This window comes from Erinaceus europaeus, chromosome 10 (assembly GCF_950295315.1).
Source record: "Erinaceus europaeus chromosome 10, mEriEur2.1, whole genome shotgun sequence".
Classification (NCBI taxonomy): domain Eukaryota; kingdom Metazoa; phylum Chordata; class Mammalia; order Eulipotyphla; family Erinaceidae; genus Erinaceus; species Erinaceus europaeus.
In genome coordinates, this window is record NC_080171.1 from 20,257,629 (window position 1) to 20,282,156 (window position 24,528).

Sequence of the window (24,528 nt, forward strand, 5' to 3'; positions counted from 1 at the left end):
TTTTTTAAAAAAATTTAATTTATTTGTAAAGTAAAAAATAGATAATATTGACAGAGCCATAGAGTAAGAGGGGCGAAATTCCACACATTTTCCACCACTAGAGTTCCATATCCCATCCCTCCTATTGGAAGCTTTCCTATTCTTTATCTCTCTGGGAGCATGGACCCAAGGTCATTATGGGGTGCAGAAGGTGGGAGGTCTGGTTTCTGTAATTGATTCTTCAATGGACTTGGGCATTGACAGGTTGATCCATACTCCCATCCTGTCCCTATCTTTTCCTACTGGGGCAGGGATAATGGCGAGGTGGGGTTCCAGGGTACATTGGTGAGGTCATCTGTCCGAGTGAGTCATGTTGACATCATGATAGCATCTGCAACTTGGTGTTCGGAACGTGAATTCCTTTGCTTCCTCCTTTCTGTGGGACTCAGTTCAGTAGTTCTCAAAAGGTGGGGTTGATTGTGGAAAATTCCTTTAGCTCTTGAATATTTGAGAAAACTTTTATTTCTCCCTCATATAAGGATAATTTTGCAGGATACAATATTTGTGGCAGGAATTCCCTCTCCTTTAGAACTTTAAATATGTCATTCCACTCTCTCCTTGCCTCTAGAGTTTGTAAAGAGAATTCGGATAAAAGTCTTATAGCTCTGCCTTTATATGTAACTTCTTTCCTTTCCTTAGTAGCCAGCAAATTTTTTTTTTCTCTCTTATATGGATTCAGGCACTCACTGCTTCAAGATTTTTTTTTTCTGACCCTCTAGTGATTCATTTTGACAAAAAGAGTAACAAAGGGGTCAAATGCATAGAAAGTACCTGCATTGCCATGCACAGTGCTCAGGCTTGATGCCAATACCACATCAAAGTGCTATGGCAATGGAAGAAGCACTAGTGCTGTGGTGTCTAGCTTACTGGCTCCATTCATATTCCTAGTTCAGGGATTGAGGTTCCAGTCAGGTGGTCTGAATGTGGCAAGCAGTATAGGAGGATTGGTATCATCCCATGGAAATGGAAATGGAGGTGGGTGGGGAAGAAGTGAATGACCCTACCCACCAGCTAAGCCCTTGACCAAATCTGAGGCCCTGGGAGGATAGACTGATCAGTTAAAGACAAGGGATTTCACTAGAACATTATAGAATGTGCAAGGAATGAGCAAAGATGTATTCCAGCCATAGACTTGTTTTCTTAACACATCTTTCTTCAGATACAGTCTATGAAAATCTCCTAAGATTTAGGCTACCTTCTTTGAAATATGTTAATTTTCAGTGAATTCACACTCCCACAGGATAGTCATATTCACTGATTTCCATGCATATGAAAGAGATAAAGAGAAATTTGCATGCATGTATTTTCTTGCAAATCTCTAAAGATCCAAAAGGAGAGATCAAGTGAGTTTACAGTGGATGCACAAAGCATTATCATGAATTGTGAAAATAAGTCATAGGTTGTCGTTGTTTGTAAAGAGAAAATAATTCTTATATGATTCGCAAAGGAAACAGAAAGTGGATGGCCAGATAGCTCACATGTATACATGACCCAAGGAAAGGGGAAAGAAAAAAGCTGTCTTTAATACCATATGAGAACTATGGTGGTTACCATTGGGAGAGTGAGAGTATAGGATTTTGACGGCGGGCTGCTGGTGCTCACATGGGTGGCCTCACAACCGAGGTAGCCGCTGACCTCCCCATCACTGATTCAATAGATGTACGTGATGCAGAACGGACAGCCAGGAGAAATTCAGGTATGAACTTCCAATTTTATTCAGAAAAAGAGAGGCCTTATATAGCAAAGTGGAACAAAGATCATTTTTCACATATGTCAGTAATCATAGGTTTCCAAAAGGTCAGTACCTCCATGGTGGGGAGGGCTAAGGAATGACGAGAACTGATGAGATACCAAAAGGTCAAGATAATTAGTTACCATGAAACAAGAGATGTTAATTATCTAAAGATATTAATAAAAATATGGTGGTTAACCCAGCAGAGTAAGATAAATCAGAGAAGGGCAGAGCACTGATGTAAGGCATGATGATCAAAGAACAGAGAAGTAAGTGTGTGGGGGTCTCATTGTTAAGTTACTGGCAAGGCAGGGTGATGAAGTGTAGTTTGTATGCAATCAAAGATGGTAAACTTATAGTGAACTTTAAATGAACTTTCAAGCAGGCAACCATTTGGTTTGCAACAGGGGGATGAATTAAGTGTTAGAGGTTGCAGGCCTCTGTGAAGCCTGGGAGACTGACAAGGGGGAACTAAGTCAGGAAAGTGTTTCCCTCCAAGCTCTATCCCTGAAAGGGAGAGACTGACAGGTGGGGTATCTTTTCAGACCTCCATCTCAAGGATGGGGGAGTTCTCCTATGCTCTACCATGCTTTCACATAATCCCACAGTGGGCAGTGTGGATCTATACCTTGTAATCTTACATCCTTGTAAAAAATTACTTTATATAATTAATTTGAGGTTTAGATGAATGGACAGATTACTTTAAACACTTATTAAGTAGACACAAGAAGAAATAGAAATTCTTTGTGATATAGTAACTAGTTCTAAAATTAAATTTGAAGTTAATAGTCATTCCATAAAGAAAATTCCAAGACAGATGACTTCCCTAGTGGACTCTTCCAGACATTTAAAAAAGAAACAACCTTATGCAAGTCCTTTGATAAAAATATAATTAAAATTGTTTCACTTTACTTTATAAGAATAGGATTATCTTGATAACATTAGTTGACAAATATATTCTTGGAAAGAAAAGTATAGATCATGCTTCTATTTAAACATAAAAATAAAAATGCTAAGACCAAACTGAATTCAGAAATTTATTTAAAATATCTGCAACACCAAGTTGGATTGAATTTAAGGATGCAAAGCTGATTTATTACTTTAAGATTAATGTAAATTAATAGATTAACAAATGATCTCTATAGGTATTGAGAAAACAATTGACAGAATTAAGCACCCATTCATAATTTGAAAGTATCCAGACCAAAACAAAACTTCTGAGCAAATTAGAAAACTTAATGGGTTTAATCCCCAAGGAAACAAAACCCAATCTGGAATGTTTCCTGTCCTTGGATAGTACTGAGAAGTGCTTTCATTATGAGTAGGATGAGATCTATGAGCCATGAGCCAGTTAGCAAAAAATGTCTACAGTAATAGATGAGTCGTAATAATAGATGACTTTCATTAATCAAACATTTACAAGGTGTCAGGGGTTACAGCAATATTTGATCTTTAATTTTCACAGAAACTCAGTGAGATAGACTATTGTCCTACCCATTTGATAGATCAGGAAACAGATGCTCAGAGATGGATAATAATTTCCTCAAAATGACATAGCCAGGATTCAAAGAGATGTATCAAACTTTGGAACCCAAGATATTAATGAAAGCAGTTACTAAGAGAATAGGTGTTGCTTTGCCTCTCTATACCTTACTCCAGAAAGTCATACAAAAAGCAAACTTATCATTGCTCTCCAGAGGTTTGTCTGTCATTCTACCCTTTAACTTGCTAAACAAAAAGGGGGGGGAGGGGAATGCCTTTTCTGTCCCTTTATATCCAATAGATTGTATTTGGCCTAGTGACAAGTAAAACTGTAATTACATCTATAAAAAATGTGAACCCCACAATTTGTGTGGGGTGGGGAGGAAATTCCTACATAGAAAAATAAAACTTCATAATTCTAAATTAAACAGCTTTATGACTGCAGAGTTGATGTGATTTTTAAATTTATTATTATGCTTTTTCTTTTAAAAAATATTTAAATACCTATGTTCATAGCAACAGAAACAGACCAGAAACAATCAAATACTTAGAGGAAAACATTGGTAAAACACTTTCCCACCTACACCTCAAGTACATCTTTGATGAATCAAACCCAATTGCAAGGAAGACCAAAGCAGAAACAAACCAATGGGACTACATCAAATTGAAAAGCTTCTGCACATCCAAAGAAACTATTAAACAAACAGAGAGACCCCTCACAGAATGGGATAAGATCTTCACATGCCAGACATCAGACAAGAAACTAATCACCAAAATATATAAAGAGCTCAGCAAACTTAGCCGCAAAAAAGCAAATGACCCCATCCAAAAATGGGCAGAGGAAATGAACAAAACATTCACCACAGAGGAGATCCAAAAGGCTAACAAACATATGAAAAACTGCTCTAGGTCACTGATTATCAGAGAAATGCAAATCAAGACAACACTAAGATACCACCTCACTCCTGTAAGAATGGCATACATCAAAAAGGACAGCAGCAACAAATGCTGGAGAGGATGTGGCGACAGAGGAACCCTTTTACATTGCTGGTGGGAATGTAAATTGGTACAGCCTCTGTGGAGAGCAGTCTGGAAAACTCTCAGAAGGCTAGACATGGACCTTCCATATGACCCAATAATTCCTCTCCTGGGGTTATACCCCAAGGACTCCATAACACCCAACCAAAAAGAGGTGTGTACTCCTATGTTCATAGCAGCACAATTCATAATAGCTAAAACCTGGAAGCAACCCAGGTGCCCAACACCAGATGAGTGGCTGAGAAAGCTGTGGTATATATACACAATGGAATACTATGCAGCTATCAAGAACAATGAACCCACCTTCTCTGACCCATCTTGGACAGAGCTAGAAGGAATTATGTTAAGTGAACTAAGTCAGAAAGATAAAGATGAGTATGGGATGATCCCACTCATCAACAGAAGCTGACTAAGAAGATCTGAAAGGGAAACTAAAAGCAGGACCTGATCAAATTGTAAGTAGGGCACCAAAGTAAAAACCCAGTGGTGAGGGGTAGGCATGTAGCTTCCTGGGCCAGTGGGGGGTGGGAGTGGGCGGGAGGGATGGGTCACAGTCCTTTGGTGGTGGGAATGGTGTTTATGTACACTCCTAGCAAAATGTAGACATATAAATCAGTAGCTAATTAATATGAGAGGGGGAAATCAATTGTATGTCTCAAAGTTTCTCAAAAGACAAACTGAATCTTTTTAATATATAGGCTATGTATTTGATATGCGGACTCTCTCAAAAGCCTAGACCAAGTAGATTAGAAGCTTCCAATAGCACAGCTATATACAAGATACTGGGTACTGTCCAGCAAACCATAACAAAGGGACTTCTCAAAGTTAACCCAATTAACAAATAATGTGATGATAATATTAACTATTGATTGTCTTTTTGAACCCTAAGACAGCAGGAACCTCACATCTTCACTATAGAGCCCCTACTTCCCCCAGTCCTGGAACCCTTGGATAGGGCCCACTTTCCCGTATGCATCTCCCAATCCAAACCAAATAACATTGCATCTGCCGATTACAACCTAACCAAAGCATCGATTGCTACCTCAACATGCTTTACCTCAGAATGTATCCAGAGACTTCACGTGTGGAATGACAACCCTTCAGCTTCATTACTCGGGTGAGACCTTTCCTTTAATAGTACACTCTAATTTCATCTCAGGTAGTTCACTTTCTAACAAAGTCCCATAACCTAGATATACACCAGTTTCTGTGAGAGAGAGCTTATGTGCACACGTATCCATAAACTACTGCAATATATATACCTGAAAGCAGGATTACACTAGAGTTTGCAGTGAGTACCTCCCTAACACTTCCTCTCCACTATTCCAAGCTTGGGATCCATGATTGCTCAACAAATTGTTTGGCTTCATATGTTAACTCTCTTTTCAATCACCAGGTTCCAGATGCCACCAGGATGCTGGCTAGGCTTCCCTGGATTGAAGACCCCACCAATGTGTCCTGGAGCTCAGCTTCCCCAGAGTCACACCCTACTAGGGAAAGAGAGAGGCAGACTGGGGGTATGGACCGACCAGTCAACGCCCATGTTCAGCGGGGAAGCAATTACAGAAGCCAGACCTTCTACCTTCTGCAACCCTCAACGACCCTGGGTCCATGCTCCCAGAGGGATAGAGAATGGGAAAGCTACCATGGGAGGGGGTGGGTTATGGGGATTGGGTGTTGGGAATTGTGTGGAGTTGTACCCCTCCTACCTTATGCTTTTGTTCACTAATCCTTTCTTAAATAAAAAATTAAAAAAAAATAAAAAAATAAAAATATTTTTTTATTTATTAGTGAGAAAGATAGGAGAGAGAAAGAACCAGCCATCACTCTGGTACATGTGCTGCTGGAGATTGAACTAAGGACCTCATGCTTGAGAGTCCAATGCTTTATCCACTGCACCATCTCCCAGACCACTATTATGCTTTTTCTAACTCATCATTCACACACACACACACACACACACACACACACACACTTTTTTTTTCTGTCTCTCTAATTTGGATTCAGGTACTCACTGCTTCAAGATTTTTTTTCCTGACCCTCTAGTGATTCATTTTAACAACAACAACAACAACAAAAAAGAGTAACAAAGGGGTCAAATGCAGAGAGAGTACCTGCATTGCCATGTACAGGGCTCAGGCTTGACCCCAATGCCACATCAAAATGCTATGGCAATGGAAGAAGGGTTAGTGCTGTGGTGTCTCTCCCTCTTTCTGTCTCTATTTGAAAGAAAATTGTCTGGAGCAGTAAAATTACACATACTTGAGATCTCTGTTCCAAAAGAGGAAAGTCATTCATAGTCATAAGGCTTTTCTTTAATGCATTTCTTGAATTTTCCATCAGATGTAGAATAACATTTAGCAGTTATCTTATAGGAGTACAATTTCATACATTAGATTCTGACATTAGGAAACAAGAAATAAAAGTAGCTTAGCTGCAGAGATGACCTGGTATCTTTGTCTTATTTTTCAATATCTTTTGTTGGCAATTCTGCATCACTTTTTTTTAAATTCCCTTTTGTTGCCCTTGTTTTATTGTTATAGTTATTGAAGACATTGTTGTTGGATAGGACAGAGAGAAATGGAGAGAGGAGGGGGAGACAGAGAAGGAGAGAGAAAGATAGACACCTGCAGACCTGCTTCACCACATGTGAAGCGACTCCCCTGTAGGTGGGCGTCGGGGGGCTCAAATCGGTATCCTTACTCTGGTCCTTGTGCTTTGCACCACCTGCACTTAATCCTCTGTGCTACCGCCTGACTCCTCACTTTTTTTTTTTTTTGGTGTGTGTGGTAAGGAGATAAAATAAGCTCTAAGACAATGCAGTGAGTTATAGCTCTATGTTATATTTGGCTTCTTCTTCTTCTTCTAGCGTTTGCCCTTCTTCCGTAGCCAGTCAACAGCGTCAGGTTGAGCCTGATGTAAAGTTTCGAGACCTCCTTTGAATCTGGAGAGGTGGCAGTCGTTGACTATGTGGGTCATAGTCTGTCTGTAGCCGCAGGAACAGTTCGGGTCGTCTCTGGCTCCCCAGCGATGGAACATAGCGGCACACCGGCCATGGCCTGTTCGATAGCGATTGAGGAGGGCCCAATCATAACGTGCTAGGTCAAAGCTGGGTTGACGCTTGCAGGGGTCTGTGATGAGGTGTTTGTTCTTTACCTCAGCTGACTGCCAACTCTGTTTCCAAGAGACTGGAACAGAGAAGTTCAGTGTAGGCATAGGGGACCAGATTGGGTGACAAGACGTCAAGCGTTGGACAGGGTGGGCGAAGATATCCGCGTATATTGGCAGGTCCGGTCGAGCGTAGACGTGGGAAATGAACTTAGATGATGCCGCATCCCGACGAATATCTGGCGGGGGATGTTGCTAAGAACTGGCAGCCATGGAACCGGCTGGGCTTCATGCCGGATTCTCTTATCGCCAAGCTGCACATTAAGCTCACGCGAGGCCGAGGCATGGTGTAGATGGAAAACAGATGATGCCATTTTTGCAGTGCTAGGGATTAGTCGCCATTTTTTACAGTAATCAGATATCAGAGACTTGTCTTTCAGGAGTGTTTCCTCGAGGATGTCAAACTTGGATGCCTGAGTTGCACAGCAGATTTTATCGGCGTAGATGAACTTCCTTGAAGAAGTTTCTGGGAGGTCATTGATGTAAATATTAAATAGCGTAGGAGCCAGAACAGAGCCCTGGGGGAGGCCACTTGAGACAAGTCTCCATCTGCTAGACCTGTCACCCAGATGCACCCGGAATCTTCTGTTTTGGAGAAGAAACGATATAGTGTTGGCCACCCATGGAGGCAGGCATCTTGAGATCTTGACTAGGAGACCACGGTGCCAGACCGTGTCATAGGCTGCTGTGAGATCAACAAAGACAGCACCCGTCTTTAAATTCTTCTGGAATCCATTTTCAATGTAAGTTGAGAGGGCCAGGGCTTGTTCGCAGGTAGATCTTCCTGGGCGGAAACCAGCTTGGGCGGGTGATAGGAATTTCTCTGTAAGATGAGAAATATGTGACAGAAGCAGCCTCTCAAGGAGTTTGTAACACATGGAGAGGAGAGAAATTGGTCTATAGCTGGTGGCCAGTGTTGGGTCTTTCTTTGGTTTCAAAACCGCTATAATCTTTGCACGACGCCAAGCTTTGGGCATAGACTCAGATTCCAAGATGTGGGACAGGAATGAAGTGAGCCACTTCTTTGCCGTGGGACCCAGGTTAAGAATGAGTTCTGGGGTGATGTTATCATAGCCAGCAGCTGTTCCCGGTTTAACCCTCTTCGAAGCATCTTCCAGTTCAGACGGTGTAAAGGGAGAGAGTTTTGGAGATGGACAAGATAACCGGAAGTGGGATGACCACTCATGGGAAATTTCTCGTTTCCAGACTGGGTCGATCTTAGCACGTCCAACTTGAGTTAGGTGACTGGCCACTGAGTTTGGAGATACGGGAGGATGGGAGACGGGAGGGGGTTGGCTACCGGCACCCAGTCTGTGAAGAAGCTTCCAGGCCTTCCTACTTGAGTGGGTGAAGTTCAGACTTTCCGTGAGTTGTTGCCAGCGGGCTTGGCGTGCTGCATCCAGGGAGGCAATGAGATGGTCAGCCACATCTGGGTCGCCCGACTCATCATACTGCTTTAGTAGTTGCTCGCATTTAGCATCAAGACAAGGTGTATAGTTAGCACATCTCCCATGAGGAATGGCTTGGGAAGCTGCTTTGAAGATGGCTTGGTGGAAGTGCCTGTAGGAATCTTCAGAGGGGATAGAGTTAATTGGAATTGCAGGAATAGTTTTGTTGGTAAGATCACTGAACAGACGCCAGTTTGCTTTCCGAAAGTTCCATCTTAGTTTCTCCGAGCACAGAATCAGTGGGAGCTGGAGACCAATGTGGATGATAGCTGGGCGGTGATGACTGTGTGGGAAGATCTTGAGAACTTGTCTCGTAGCGGGAAAGGCTTGGCTGTTGACTGTGCTAATCCAGCACAGGCCGGGTGACGAGTCGTCTTTATTCCATCTAGCACTGTGAAAAGAGCCTGGCTGTTTGGGATCGTATAATAGGGAGAGGTCATTCGCTGAAGCCCAGTCAGCTAAGATAGAGCCGTCTGCACGAGTGGAGGAATATCCCCAGTCTTGGTGATGACTATTAAAGTCTCCAACGTAAACGGCTGGGTGATTCGGGCTAGGCAGGACCTCATTATCCCATGAGGCACTGGGAGGCTTATATACGTTGGCGAGCTGAATAGTTCCAATAGTAATGGAGTCGTAGAAGGTCGAAGAGGCTGTGTGGTAAACGTCCGCAAGACACCATTTGGCATAGATGGCTCGGCCGTGTTTAGGATGGAGATTATAGCATATTAAATCGAATCCACTGATGGTGAATCGAGCAGCTTCATCGACTGCTATATGTGTTTCTTGTAGGCAGATAACATCTGCCTGATGCTGTATCGCCAATTGACCAATAAGAATGCGTTTGGCAAAGGACAGCCCCTCAACATTAAGTTGGAGGACTCGAAGAGCAGGACCAACAGCTTGAAAGCTGTCAGGAGCTGCTTGTTGCTGGCTTTGAAAGTGACTGGGATCCATGTGGATTCAGTCGGCTAGGAAGGATCGTCAGTTTCCCCCGTGAATGGGTACTCACGGGATGCACCACGGGAAGGTCGATCCAAAGCATCCCACATTTTTGGCTAAGATAGAGACACATTTACTTATGCTTTCGCCTCTTGGATTAAGAACTCTAATAGCAAAACCAGGGAAAGAGAAGAAGGGTACCAAAGGGTCTTTTGTGATGGAGATAGCTTGTGACCTTTGTAGTCAAATAGATCGTGGTGTGGGTCCCTGTTTTATCACTGAATAATTATATGAATTTTAGCAAATTAACATTGACGTTTTTGTTGTACGTGGTGGGAGTCTCTGTAAATAATGAAGCCTCTGTAATTATGTGCAATGTTTTCTTATAGATTTTATTAGCTATTTAGTAATGATTATAAGATTGTAAAATAACAGGGTTACAATTCCATGCAGTTCCCACCAACAGAGTTCAGTGTCCCATCCCCTCCATTGGAAACTTCCCTATTCTCTATCCCTCTGGGAGTATGGACCAAAATTCATGATGGGGTGCAGAAGGTGGAAGGTCTGGCTTCTATAATTGCTTCTCTGCTGGACCAGGTTGTTGGCAGTTGATTCATGTCCCTAGCCTGTTTCTATCTTTCCCTAGTAGGGTAGCGATGTGCAATGTTTTATAAGAGCCTACAAGATTCTTTTCCTGTGGAGAGTGCACCTCATTTTTATAAACTGTTCAAAAAAAAGTCTCTGACCCTAAACCAAATAGAATTGTAACTCTATAAGAGATAGAAAGATCTTCAAAACGAGTCTTTATGATTGCTATGAAGGAAGGAGTACTATTAACTAGCTAAAACTTTAAAAATGTTGAGGGCTAGTAAACATAAAATTTCCTTTGTATATGCTGTCATTTCCATAAAGTGAGAAAAAAAACATTCCTTTCCCTAAACTCATATAGATTTTATACTTGTAGTATATTACTAAAAAGTTATACTGATTGCCCAGGGGGAGAAAATTTGGTTGACTGGGCGTTGGGAGTGGGAAGGGAAATTTTCACTTTTGTATAGTCTTTTCCACTTTCTGCACTTTGAACCATATTGACTTATCATCATCTGGTAAACTTTTTTAAGTGAGAAAATGTACTGAGGAAAATTTACAAATTAAAGTTATTATTTTGTTCAGTTTCTGAAGCATAATTGCTATGACTGAACTGGCCAATTTAGACAACCTAGACAAATCTTCTGAAAGACTAGAACTTAAATGTTCTTACCAACAAAGGTTAATGTATGATGTAATGGATGTGTTAACTATAATGTGTGTCAAATCATCACATTGAGCACTTATAACCCTACAATTTTATTCATCAGTTATACTGAAGTAAAGCTGAAAAGGACTAAGTGAATTATCTATTTAATGCTTTATTTACTTAAGGAAAGCGATACCGAGAGGGAGAAGGAGACAGAGGGAGAGAGAGACCAGAGCACTGTCCCTGAATTTGAATCTCCTCAACTCAATATTAGTATGGGATTCTGGGCCATAGGGTTAAGTGCTGAGAACATGTAGATATCTATTCTGGTCCTCAGTATATTTCCTAAATTCTAGGACCACTGTGTCCAGAACTTCTGTTTTTTCTTTGCCTTCAATATTTTCAAGTGCACAATTTGTGTCAGGATGACCAGTTAAGGACACAGGTATTAAGCACGTCAATTCTATAAGGAAGCCAGATGGCTGGACCAAGTCATCCCACATAGGTTCTGCTTCACAGAGGTTTAAGTTCTACTAAGACAGTCTGAGAATAGAAACCCTCTTCTTGCTGACTTGCAATTGGCATACACTACAGCCAGTGTATCCATAGGTCCCTGACAAGGAGTTCACAGGCCAGAGGTCTGAAATGTTTCATTGCAGTTGGCAGGAGTCCTAGATGATGAAATCTCTACCTAATTGCCCAGGTAGAAGCAAGAAGCAACCTGAAGGCTGGCTTTATCTCTCTTTGTTTCCCACCCTCTAATCCATCAGCTGGAGAGGTGCCCACTCTGCAGACCAGCATATGCACATCAGACCTGCACAACTAGATCTGGAAATATGTAATAGGAAGCACCTTCTCAAGGGTCAGTTTCAGACTTAAATCCAGCTTGGTTGATATTAAAGTTGACACTACTGTTTAATTCTTATCTGTTTTATTACCTAGTGTCTGTTCTCAATGCTAGCTGGAGGGTGTGCTTAAATAACTCTATTTGGGAGTCAGGCGTTAGCGCAGCGGGTTAAACGCAGGTGGTGAAAAGCACAAGGACCAGTGTAAGGATCCCAGTTTGAGCCCCTGGCTCCCCACCTGCGGGGGAGTCGCTTCACAAGCGGTGAAGCAGGTCTGCAGGTGTCTATTCTTTCTCTCCCCCTCTGTCTTCCCCTCCTCTCTCCATTTCTCTCTGTCCTTTCAACAACAATGACATCAATAAAAGCAATAATAATAACTACAACAATAAAACAAGGGCAACAAAAGGGAATAAATAAATATTAAAAACACCTCTACTTAATTTTACAGACTAGTTTCCTTTCCTTTCCTTTCCTTTCCTTTTCTTTCCTTTTCTTTTTTTCTTCCCATCACTGCTCCTGGCTGAATTTTCAGATAGAAAGATATATCAATTTGTATTTTAGCAAGCTTTTCAAATGAATTTGATGCATTCTATAATGTGAGAATCACTGGTCTAGTAAGATGGCTGGAAGGTGATTCATTCCTACAAACTATAGAAATGATCCCTGAAAGTATAGTCTTGGTGATTCATTCCTTATGTGATTCAGTGATCAGATAGAAGATGATTGGTTGATAAAATTGTAGAAAAGTTCTATCTTTTAGAAGCCATCTCCTTGCCCCAAAACAAAAGGCAGTTAGAAAATAGAGGTTCCAGTGCGTAGTTAAATCTTTCTAAAATAATGCTACTGCCACTTCCACATTGACCCAGATCTCTTGTGAATCAGTTCTAAGCAGACTGTCTTTTCCTGGCTGAAATATTAAAACTTGATTGAAGCTCCTCTACCTTGGGTACAGTGATCTTCTGACTCTGGGTGTGCTAATCACTGACTCCCTGCTTGGAATAATTATGTTGCTCATTGAATTAAACTCAGACTATCATAAAAAGGCTGGCCCTAGGAGGAGGACATTCACCTATTTTATCTTTTTAGTTCTAAATATTAGGGAGAGTTCTAGAGCCCAAATTTATGTCAGAAATCTACCTACTGTGAGAATGTATATCTGAATCTCAGTTTCTTGATCTATAAAATGAGAATAATAATAATACACCCTAATTTTTTTTGAGAGGATTGAATAAAATGCTTATATAAAATGTCTTGTGCTTATAGAGTTCTCAGTAAATTCTAGGCTATTTTGTTTTTTATTGGCCCTTCAAGCTTCTAAGAATTTACTATGGGAGAGAACTGGGCATCTCTCTAAAGGAATCATCACCAGCAAGACTACAGATCCCTTCTATATTCCATGGTGATAATTAAAAACAAAATAGCCTAGAATTTATTTCTGTTTTTATTTGGTTAAGGACTCTTCATACAGTTTTCCATAGGGGTTGAAGTAGGATGCATTTCCACCAACAGTGTAGCAGAGTCCCCTTTCTCTCATCCTCATCAATACTTACTATGTCCTGACTTCTTGGTGTAGGCTGTTCTCATAGGCATGATGAGAATCTCTATGTGGGTTGAATTTGCACTGCTCTAGTGATAAGTATAATGGATCATTTTTCTCTTTCTTCCTTTTTCTCTCTCTCTTTCTTTGATCCTTTCTTTCTTTCTTTCTCTCTTTCTTTTCTTTCTTTTCTTTCTTTCTTTCTTTCTTTCTTTCTTTCTTTCTTTCTTTCTTTCTTTGTTTCTTTCTTTCTCCCTTTCTTTCTTACCTTGTAGTGGGTTGGGAAGATGGCATAATGGTTATGAAAATCACTGTTATGCTTGAGACACTGAGGTCCCAGGCTCAGTCCCCAGAGCCACCATAATGATGAACTCATTTCAGCAATAACTATTAAGGAATGAACATTTACCTGCAAGAATAGTATTTTCTGTACTTTTTTTTTTTTTTTTTTTTGCCTTCAGGGTTATCGCTGGGGCTCGATGCTTGCACTACAAATCCACTGCTCCTGGAGACCTTTTTTCCCATTTCTGTTGCCATTGTTGTTGTTGCTGTTATTGTTGCTATTGCTGTTGTTGTCAGATAGGACAGAGAGAAATAGAGAGAGGAGGGGAAGACAGAGAGGGGTGGAGAAAGATAGATACCTACAGACATGCTTCACCACTTGTGAAGCAACCCCCCTGTGGGTGGGGTGCTAGGGGCTCAAACCAGGATTCTTGAGCTGGTCCTTGTACCTCACACCATGTGCATTTAACCCGTATACTTTATTTTTTATAGATGAAATCCAAAGTAGACATTTTGTTTAGACCTAAGAGCTTAAATGGCCAGTTTAAATTCAAGGGCAAGTCCCTGAGAACTGGGAAAAATATCCTACTTGTGAACAAGAGTGACTAGTTATAACCTCTTTCATGACTAAATAGAAAAGGACTAGGGATCACTGTGAGTAACATCCCCAGAAATGTTTCAGCATAAGAATCTAGATAATGGACAGCAAGATAGTTCACTTGGGTACTGCTTTTGCTTTGTCATGGACATGATCCCAGTTTGAACCTAGTCCCCAACTCACTGAGGGAAGCTTCCGTGCTATGGCAAATTCTTTCTGTCCTTCTATCTCTGTTTCTGTCTTTTTATTTGGGAAAAGTCAAACTGAAGCAGTGAATCTCCAGTGACAATGACAACAACAACAACAACAACAGGAAGGAAGTAAAAAAGAAAGAAAAGAATAGACTCTAGATCAGTTGGTCATGATGCATCTGCCCTAGGCCTTTTGGCTGTGTGGCTATTTGGTCAAAATTAGCCTGGGTCTATTCATGTTGAAATTCATGCTATTTTCCCACTCCACTATTATGGAAATAGAACCTTGGGATGCTCTAGACTAAGGGATAACCCCTTCAATTTTTAAGAATTATCTCTCTGCTTTCATTGCTCTGGATTCATTTGTATCCCTCAAGAAATGTACCTCAGAACATGACCTTATTTGTAAATAAGGCCAATATAGAAGTAATCAATTTCAGGTGAAGGCTTTGTGGTCACCCCTAATCCTAAGTGGATATGAAGTTAGATGAGAACATCTCACATGGTACCATAGGGTCTACATGACAAGTTATACATAGAGAAATACCTTTGTGGTCAAGCATTAACTACCCTGATTTATGTGCCCTTACAAAGAATGCTTTGTTGTATGAAAGAACATACCCAAGGATCCAAGTTCAAGTCCAGACAGCACATGGAAACACCTGCATGAAGGAACTTGCATTATTAGAGGAGCAGTGCCATGGTACCTCTTCCCCCCCCCTCTTTCACCCTCTTTATTTCATCCTCTTTCTTTCACCCTCTCTCTCTCTAAAAAAAAAAATTCTCCTGGTAGCAGAGAAATAATGAAGGCATGAAGCCCTAACAATAATTCTGATGAAAAAAAAAAGGCAGGGAGCATTTTGACTCACACACAGGAAAAATGATATGTGAAGAGAAGGGCAGAGGACAGGGCAATGAAGCTAAAAGGCAGGAGCATCAGGAAATTCAGCAAACCAAAAGAAACAAGGAGAAGGACATGGAACAGTTTGTCCCTCCCAGTCCTCAGGAAAAACAAATCCCACTGATGTCTCGATTTTGGACTTCAAGCCTTCAGAACAGTGAGGAAATAAATTTCTGTTGCTTAAGCTATCCAGTGTGAGACTCTGTGATAACAACCCTAGGAAGCAAATGTGCATATCAACAAAACTGTGAGGCTGCTGACCATCACCACCACCCCACATGCTAGAGCCTGCGGCTCATATCAAGAGCTGTGATTGGTGGTAGTCCTCGCTGCTTCTAGGGCAGTTCAGAACCTCAGTGTTGGGAGCCCTGAGATTTGTGACATTTGTTCCTCATTAATGGATACTTGCTAAACAGTTCTTCTGCTGTTCCATTTCCTTCATTATTAAGAGCTATGTAGAAAATGAAGGAATGCTGGACTCCCTTTGTTATACTTCCTGCTCTCTGATGAATGGGAATCTGGTGAATGTCATAAGTCAGTGAGTGACTGGATCAACAGGCTGTAGAAGCAACAGTCTGAACTCATATCCACTGACAGGAACCATGCTACTCACAGAGTATGGGATGTACAAAGTGGATATGAAGTTAGATGAGAACATCTCATGTGGTGCCATAGGGTCTACATGACAAGTTACACATAGAATAGTACCTTCGTGGTCAAGCATTAACTACCCTGATTTCTGTCCCCTTTCAAAAAAATGTTTTGTTGTTTCACTTTCACCTTGCTGTAATACATGCTTTGGTCAGTAAACATTATGATGAAACTCTGTGAAATCCCAACACATGGGATATGTGCCGCTGTAAGCTCCTTTGGACTCTTCTTTCACGGTCTGATGATGTCTGAAGTTCATCCACTCGATTCAGGTATCACCAGGATAATGCTGCAGCTAGCTGTTTCCCTCCACCAGTGGGTCCAAGCCAAGGCCACACTGGGCTGCCTCAGCAGCACTGCCTTAGTTGGCAGACAAGCTGTGCTACAAACACTTTTGAAATGCCTGCTGATGCCTAGGCATCGGCCAACCTGCCTCCTGTTCCTCACAGCTGCCAGCACAGCCCCCTCAGCTGTTTTTGTCCCTTGGTTGGAAAACTGTCACCAAAGGTTGTCCCTGGCTCAGCAATCCCTCACCACTGTGCCAAATTCTTCCAGCAGCTTCATTCTCACTTAAAGCCCCAGAGTTTCAGATTTTACATGGCAGAGTCCCTATTCTGTTCTGCTACCAGAAATTGTAGTGTTTTGTTTGTTTTGCCACCAGGGTAATTGCTGGGGATCAGTGTCTGCACAACAAATAATCCACCACTCTGGTGGCCATTTATCCTTTCTTTCTTCCTTTCTCTCTTTCTTCTTGATAGAAACAGAAAGGAATTTGGAGGGAAGGATGAGATAGAAAGAGAGACATATGCAGCACTGCTTTATCCTTCATGAAGCTTCCCACTTACAGGTTGGGGCAACTCTGTTCTTTAAGGAAGTCAGTTTCACACCATTACACCTCCCACAGAGAGCAGCTAGGCCTTTTGGTGATGTGACTTTGTGTGTGATGTCACAGGTATTATTCTTGAAATTGGTACAGTTTCTCAGATCCAAGAAGAATCCCACTTGTGTTGCTAGTTCCAGATACATAGGGATATTAACAGGTTGAAGTTCTTGAGTATAGTGTCATAAGTTCTTAATGTATATGACTTAATTATATCTTCATAAATAAACCCACAAGAAAACAAAAATCACTCACATTTGTTGATGAGAAAACAGGACATCAGATAACTTCGCTTTCTCAGAGTTATATCGTGATTGGGGTGGAGTGCTGAGAGTCTTTTGAAATTATTTATTTTTTAAACATTTATTTAGTGAATATAGATAGAAATTGAGAGGGAGAAGGGAGGTAGAGAGAGAGAAAGAGAGAAAGAGAGACACCTGTGGCATCGCTTCTCCTTTCATTTTTTTTTCTTTAAGCCTACAGCACCCGGTATTCCCAGGCAGTCTCCCATCCAAGTACTAACCAGGCCCAACCCTGCTTAGCTTCCGAGATCAGATGAGATTGGGTGTATTCAGGGTGGTATGGCCATAGACTTCTCCTTTCATTTCACCAGTGCAAGTGGGGACTGAGGGGCTTGATCCTGGGTCCCTGCTCATTGTATAATGTGAGCTCAACCACATGTGTCACCACCTGGCTCAGAATTAAGACTGACCTTTGCCTGACTCCACTGCCTACCTTCCTTCCAGCTCAGAACATCGATGCTCATACCAGCTTCCTGCTAGAAGAACCAACCTCTAATATAACGGCCATCATTTCCTTTTCCAGTGACCCTGGGTAGTTGGTATACCCAAATACCCTACAGTCAGACAGGCAAGCTACTTGTCTTATAAGCCACATAATGAAGAAGAATCCTATGATTCCTAAACCCTATGTTATGTTTTGGAAAACCTGGCTCCTTGCCCTTTCTTCCATTTTGTATTCTGAAAATTCTGGGAATAGACATTAAAAGACAAATGCATCTGAGGCCAGTGATGTAGTTCAGTTATAGAGTGTATGCCTTGTATGGGTAAGGCCCAGGGTTTTATTTCTATCACCTATAAACAAAATAAATCAAAAGGCAAATGGGGTTTAAAATATAGTAACAGATATGTTTTCTGAGCCAGAGGACATCTCCCACATTGAAGAGTGCAGCTTGTACTGAGGATAAAGTGAGACTTCCTATTCCTTTTTCTTTTATTTTCATTAAAGAGATACAGAAAGTAATATATATATATATATATATATATATATATATATATATATAGAGAGAGAGAGAGAGAGAGAGAGAGAGAGACCAGAGCACTACAAATCAGCTATGGTTTATAGTGATGCTGGGGATTGAAATTGGAACCTCAAAAAAAAAAAAGAAATTGGAACCTCAGAGCCTTAGGCATAAAAGTCTTTTGCATTTCCATTATGCTCTCTCCCTGGTCAGTTTTTTAAAAAAATATTTATTCCCTAGCTCTACATTATTTCTGTACTTAAGATTAATCAATGAACTCCAGTAAGTCATTTCTCTTAATAACTAGGTTATGATTCAAATTATAATGCATCACTTCTACAGTTATAAAGAATATAAGACAGATGTGAATATTCATGATCTCACAGAAGAACATGCTTTTGCCTCATATCACTCTCAAGCAAAACCAGGTCCACACCATAAAATGAACCAGCATATAGAAATAAAGTAATAAGAAACCACACAATTTGTAGTAGTCATTTCTATGACTTCATCCGACTACTTTCTTTCAATTTCAGCCTTGATCTGGGAACTCACTTCAGGTAAGAACAAATATGACGGGGCTCACTTGTTGCCTTGTCAAGAGAAAGAGCATCCCATGATAAAAGAAAAGAGTAAAGTAACAGAGAGGCAAGCTGGAGAGCTAGAACCAAAGAACAGAGATGAATTTGTCTGAGTGCAGAAGCACAGGGATTTACTAAATGTTTGCTCAGATCAAGACTGAATTAAAATTGAAACCACCCTTATTCATAATAAGAGAGGTACAATTCAAGCTACACTGAGATATTACTTATCTTAGACTATGTGATGAACTGATCTTTGTGGGGAAAAGATAATGTCAAGAACACATTAACTGCTGATATAGGAATAAAATACACCTGCAGATCTGCTAAGAGAAGTCTAACACTGTTGGGCTGGGGAGATAGCATTAGAGAATGTTGTTTTGTATGCATAAGGCCCCAGAGGTCCCAGGTTCAATCTCCAGCACCACCATATGTCAGAGCTGAGCAATTCCCTGGGCTCTTGGTCATAAAAATAAATAATTAAAAAAAATTCTAACACTATTGCTTGTGGGGAAACTGCATGGTTAAGAGAGGGGAATATAGGAAGACTTCATTATCTTTTCTTTTATACTTTTAGAATCTTGAACCGTGTATACTTTTAGAATTTTGAATCATGTGCATGACTTTGAAACATTATGAGAAAAATAAAGAAAAAAATTGAACCTTAAAAATTAATTGCTATTCTCCTTTTGCTACTCCACTTGGCTCAGCATGACTAGCCTCTGCTGGTGAAGTCCCCATGGCTCCCCCTGGCTCTCCCACCTCCTCTTCCAGAACTGCAGCGGGGCTCAGGGTCTTCATTATGCCCAGAGCTGGGCTCAGAGCTCATGAAATGAAAGTCGTCCTCAGAACGTTGCCAAATGATTTCAGAACACATTTTAATGTGATGTTTCTGACAGAGCAGCTAGGACTTCATTTAGCAGAATATTTGAGCATTTCAGTCAAAATGCAGCAGTTGGATTCCTAGAACAAAAGGTGATGAAGGGATGGGAGTGTGAATAATGTGAAAAGAGACTGATTTTCTCTGTGGCACATAGTCAATTTCAGAACTGGAATTGTATTTTTTCTTCCTTATTCTGCGTATTGGTTACCTTGTAAGTAATATTTATCTGAACTCTAATACAGACATATATATTTTTTAATTTATTTTTAAATCTGATTATTCTCCCCACAGGAATAGTGAGGTGTTGTAGGATGTGAGAGCTAAAATGGCCAGAAAGATCATTTAATAGTATTTGGCATATATGTAGTTTGCTAGGCATTGCCCATTTCTGGTCTCTATGAAGCAATTAACTTCAAACTCTGAAAAGAATGTGGAATCATCATGGTTTTTATGAACATATATTAAGCTTCAAGCAAGTGGTAGGAAGAACTAAGAGATGGGCTTGCTAAGATCAGCCTAGTTTCTAGGTTCTTGGGCAATAACAATAGCATCTGTAACTTGGTGGCTGAAAGGCAGTAAGATATAAAGCAGGACAAAATGTTTAATAAGCAGGAACCATACAGTAGGAATAGAGCTGATGAGAATAGAATCTTAGGGTGGATAGAATAGGATGTCCATTTTAGTTATGTACCTACGGGCCCATGACTTTGGTAATTTTTGCTTGAGTTTGATAGCTAACATACAAGTGGACTAAAAACATTGTCTGGGAAGATGGTATCAGAGTTGAGACTAGAATTAGGAAGCACTGTGTCGCTACCAAACTCAGAAAATATCTGAATACAGTTAACTGTTTACACCATCCATCTGACTTAGGGCCTATATATATTTATATTTAGTTCAGGAGTCTGCGTAGCCTGAGTCCCTGTCAGTCTGAACTCACAGTCCATGGTCACAACTGGGAACATTCTAGGCTGCACTCATTTCAGAACCAGTCTTCCTCAGTTGGCTTGGTAGGATGACCCAGCCTCCCTTTAGAGAGTATTGCTACTTTATAGTGAGAGCTAGGTCTGGAGAGACCCATAAGAGGGACTTATGATGGTGTTCCTGATGAAAGTGACCAGCGGTAGTGGAGAGGGAGATCTCTTAGAGGTCTAGGCCCATCACAACTATGTGAGAATCTAAACATTTACTGCCTAGGGCCCCAGGTGTTGGGGTGGCCTGGTATTGAAAAAAAGACCATCATTAAGTCAGCCAGGCTTTTGCCCATATCTAGCTTTTGTGGTCCCTTCTTTATGTGATAAGTTAGACTCAAGAGACATATTCTATATGTTGAATATGCTAATAGCATAAATGAGACACAGGAGATTTGGGTGTATAGTGCCGGGCTAGCTTTGTGGGTGGGAGACAGCTGACCAGGAACTCATGGCTGAGCTGGGAAGCAGCGCAATGTTTATTGAGAAAAGAATATACATTTATAGTTTCCAGGAAGGAAGTGGTAGGGTGGAAAACAGGATGTGACTAGGAGAGGGGGCGGAGAGAAAAGAGAGTGCAAACCAGTGGGAATTAAACCAGTGCCCTGGAGACCTGCTTCATTGCTTGTAAAGCTCCCCACTCCTGCTGGTGGAGAGTGGGGCTTGAACCTGAGTCCTTGTACATAGTACTATATTTGCTTAACCAGGTATGCCACGACCTGGCCCCAAGAAAATAATCTTTAGGAGACTATTTTATGAATCTTCTAGTGTATCCTAACAGGGACAATAGATGAACAAATAGAGTTTATCTTTCTACTGCTTTTTAAAAATTATTATTATTTTTAAACTTTATTTATAAAATGGAAACACTGACAAAAACCATAGGATAAGAGGGGTACAACCCCACACAATTCCTGCCACCAGAACTCCGTATGTTTTTTTTCCTTTATTAGGGGATTAATGTTTTACATTCTATAATAAATACAATAGTTTGTAAATGGACAGCATTTCTCAGTTTTCCATATGACAATACAACCCCCACTATGTCCCCTGTCATCCTTTTTCAGGACGTGTACTTTTCTCCCATCACCCACTCCGGAGTCTTTTACTTTGGTGCAATACACCCACCACAATCCAAGTTCTGCTTAGTGTTTTCTCTTCTGATCTTGTTTTTCAAATTCTGCCTGTGAATGAGATTATCCCATATTCATTCTTCTATTTCTGACTTATCTCAATTACATGATTTCTTCAAGCTCCACCCAGGATGGGCTGAAAATGGTGAAATCACCATTTTTAATAGCTGAGTAGTATTTCATTGTGTATATCTACCACAACTTGCTCAGCCACTCATCTGTTGTTGGACACCTGGGTTGCTTCCAGGTTTTTGCTATTACAAATTGTGCTGCTATGAGCATAGGTATACATAAATCTTTTTGGATAGGTGTGTTGGGTTCTTTAGGATATATCGCCAGGAGAGAAATTGCAGGGTCATAGGGTAGGCCCACTTCTTTTTTTTTTTTAATAATTTATTTCTTTATTGGGGAATTAATGCTTTACATTCAACAGTAAATACAATAGTTTGTATATGCATAACATTCCCCAGATTCCCATTTAACAATACAACCCCCACTATGTCATTCATCATCTTTCATGGACCTGTATTCTCCCCATCCACCCATCCACCCCAGAGTGTTTTACTTTGGTGTAATACTCCAATTCCATTTCAGGTTCGACTTGTGTTTTCTTTTCTAATCTTGTTTTTCAACTTCGGGCTGAGAGTGAGATCATCCCATATTCATCCTTCTGTTTCTGACTTATTTCACTCAACATGATTTTTTCAAGGTCCATCCAAGATCGGCTGAAAACGGTGAAGTCACCATTTTTTACAGCTGAGTAGTATTCCATTGTGTATATATACCACAACTTGCTCAGCCACTCATCTGTTGTTGGACACCTGGATTGCTTCCAGGTTTTGGCTATTACAAATTGTGCTGCCAAGAACATAGGTGTACACAGATCTTTTTGGATGGATGTGTTGGGTTCCTTAGGATATATCCCCAGGAGGGGAATTGCAGGGTCATAGGGTAGGTCCATTTCTAGCCTTCTGAGAGTTCTCCAGACTGTTCTCCACAGAGGTTGGACCAATTGACATTCCCACCAGCAGTGCAGGAGGGTTCCTTTGACCCCACACCCTCTCCAGCATTTGCTGCTGTTACCTTTTCTGATGTATGACATTCTCACAGGAGTGAAGTGATATCTCATTGTTGTCTTGATTTGCGTTTCTCTGACAATCAGAGACTTGGAGCATTTTTTCATGTGTTTCTCGGCCTTTTGGATCTCTTCTGTGGTGAATATTCTGTCCAAGTCCTCCCCCCATTTTTGGATGGGGTTATTTGTTGTCTTGTTGTTGAGTCTGGCAAGCTCTTTATATATGTTGGTTATTAAACTCTTATCAGATGTATGGCATGTAAAAATCTTCTCCCATTCTGTGAGGGGTCTCTTGGTTTGGGTAGTGGTTTCTTTTGCTGTGAAGAAGCTTTTTAATTTGATGTAGTCCCATAGGTTTATACTTGCCTTAGTCTTCCTTGTAATTGGATTCGTTTCATTGAAAATGTCTTTAAAATTTATGTGGAAAAAAGTTCTGCCAATATTTTCCTCTAAGTATCTGATAGTTTCTGGTCTAACATCCAAGTCCTTGATCCACTTGGAATTTACTTTTGTATTTGGTGAAATACAGTGATTCAGTTTCATTCTTCTGCATGTTTCAACCCATTGTTTCCAACACCATTTGTTGAAGAGACTCTGCTTTCCCCATTTAATGGTCTGGGCCCCTTTGTCAAAGATGAGATGTCCATATGTGTGGGGCCTCATTTCTGGGCTCTCAATTCTATTCCACTGGTCAGTGTGTCTGTTCATGTTCCAGTACCAAGCAGTTTTGATGACAATGGCCCTATAATACAGTTTGAGATCTGGGAGTGTGATGCCTCTGGTTCTGTTCTTTTTTCTCAAGATTGTTTTGGCAATTCTAGGTCTTTTCTGGTTCCAGATAAACATTTGTAGCATTTTTTTTATTCTCCTAAAAATGTGCTTGGGATCTTGATGGGGATAGCATTAAATTTGTAGATGGCTCTGAGTAATATATTCATTTTGGTGATGTTAATTCTTCCAACCCATGAACATGGAATATCTTTCCACTTCTTTGTGTCTTTTTCAATTTCTTTGATTAGTGACTCATAATTTTCAGTATACAAGTCTTTCACTTCTTTGGTAAGGTTTACTCCTAGATATTTTAATGTTTTTGTTGCTATAGAAAAAGGAACTGATTTCTGGATTTCAATTTCTTCTAACTTAGTGTTTGCATAGAGGAATGCCACTGGCTTTTGAATGTTAATTTTATATCCTGACACCTTACTGTATTGCCTGATGATTTCCAAAAGCTTCTTGCTGGATTCCTTAGGTTTTTCCATGTATACTATCATGTCATCTGCAAATAAGGAGAGTTTGACTTCTTCTCTTCTAATCTGTATGCCTTTAATTCCTTGCTCCTGCCTGATTGCTGTGGCAAGAACTTCTAACACTATGTTGAAGAGTAATGTTGATAGTGGGCATCCCTGTCTAGTACCTGATCTGAGGGGAAATGCTTCCAGTTTTTCACCATTGAGTATGATGTTGGCTGTAGGTTTGCTATATATAGACTCCACTATCTTCAGGAATTTTCCCTCTATTCCCATTTTTTGTAGTGTTCTGATCATAAAGGGATGTTGTATTTTGTCTAAGGCTTTCTCTGCATCTATTGATATGACCATGTGGTTTTTGGTCTTGCTTTTGTTGATGTGGTAGATGACATTGATTGATTTACGTATA

General features: G+C 40.6%; 1 non-coding gene across 1 annotated transcript; it reads right to left on the bottom strand.

Annotated features, from left to right (window-relative positions):
- Window positions 1-17,442: 17,442 nt before the first annotated feature.
- Window positions 17,443-17,561, bottom strand: LOC132540972 (5S ribosomal RNA). The gene has a single exon (XR_009552178.1). It is a non-coding gene; the product is annotated as a 5S ribosomal RNA (ribosomal RNA).
- Between the last annotated feature and the right edge of the window lie 6,967 nt (window positions 17,562-24,528).